The following is a 1,358-nucleotide window of genomic DNA, read 5'->3' as shown; positions in this document are numbered from 1 at the left end:
CACACTCCTGACTTGTGCCTTGTAGATGGTGCACAGACTTTGGGGAGTCGGGAGATGAGTTACTCGCCACAGGATTCCGAGCCTCTGACCTTGCTCTTGTAACCACGGTATTTATATGGCTACTCCAGTTCAGTTTCTGGTCAATGGTAGCCACTAGGATGTTGATAGTGGGGGGGGGGGGGGGGCGGGGGGGGTTTCGACGATCATAATGCCATTAAATGTCAAGGGGAGATGGTTAGATTCTCTCTTATTGGAGATGGTCATTGCCTGGCACTTATGTGGTGCTAATGTTACTTGCCACTTATCAGCCCAAGCCTAGATATTGTCCAGGTCTTGCTGCATTTCAACATGGACTGCTTCAGTATCAGAGGAGTCGCGAAAGGTGCTGAACATTGTGCAATCATCAGCAAAGATCCCCACTTCTGACCTTATGATTGAAGGAAGGTCATTGATGAAGCAGCTGAAGATGGTTGGGCCTAGGACACTACCCTGAGGAACTCCTGCAGTGATGTTCTGGAGCTCAGATGATTGACCTCCAACAACCACAAACATCTTCCTTTGCATTAGGTATGACCCCAACCAGCTGAGAGTTTTCCCCCAATTCCCATTGTCTTCAGTTTTGCTCGGGCTCCTTGATGCCATACTCGGTCAAATGCTGCCTTGATGGCAAGGGTAGTCACTCTCACCTCACCTCTTGAGTTCAGCTCTTTTGTCCACGTTTGAGCAAAGGCTGTAATGAGGTCAGGAGCTGAGTGGCCTTGGCGGAACCCAAAATGAACGCCCCCGAGCAGGTTATTGCTAAGCAAGTGCTGCTTGATGGCACTGTTGATGACACCTTACATCATTTTACTGATGATTGAGAGTAGACTGATGGGGCAGTAATTAGCTGGGTTGGACTTGTCCTGCTTTTTGTGTACTGTACATACCGGGGCAATTTTCCACATTGCCAGGTAGATACCAGTGTTGTAGCTGTACTGGAACAGCTTGGCTAGGGGCATGGCAAGTTCTGGAGCACAGTCACTACTATTGCCAGAATATTGTCAGGGCCCATAGCTTTTGCAGTATCCAGTGCCTTCAGTTGTTTCTTGATATCACATGGAGTGAATCGAATTGGCTGAAGTCTGGCATCTGTGATGCTGGGGACGTCGGAGGAGGCCGAGATGGATCATCAACTCAGCACTTCTGGCTGAAGATTGTTGCAAATGCTTCAGCCTTATCTTTCGCATTGATGTGCTGGGCTCCCCCATCATTGAGGATGGGGATATTTGTGGAGACTCCTCCTCCAGTTAGTTGTCCACCACCATTCAAGGCTGGATGTGGCAGGACTGCAGAGCTTAGATCTGATCTGTTGGTTATGG

Source organism: Heterodontus francisci, chromosome 22, assembly GCF_036365525.1.
Source record: "Heterodontus francisci isolate sHetFra1 chromosome 22, sHetFra1.hap1, whole genome shotgun sequence".
NCBI classification, from domain to species: domain Eukaryota; kingdom Metazoa; phylum Chordata; class Chondrichthyes; order Heterodontiformes; family Heterodontidae; genus Heterodontus; species Heterodontus francisci.
This window is presented reverse-complemented; position numbering follows the sequence as displayed.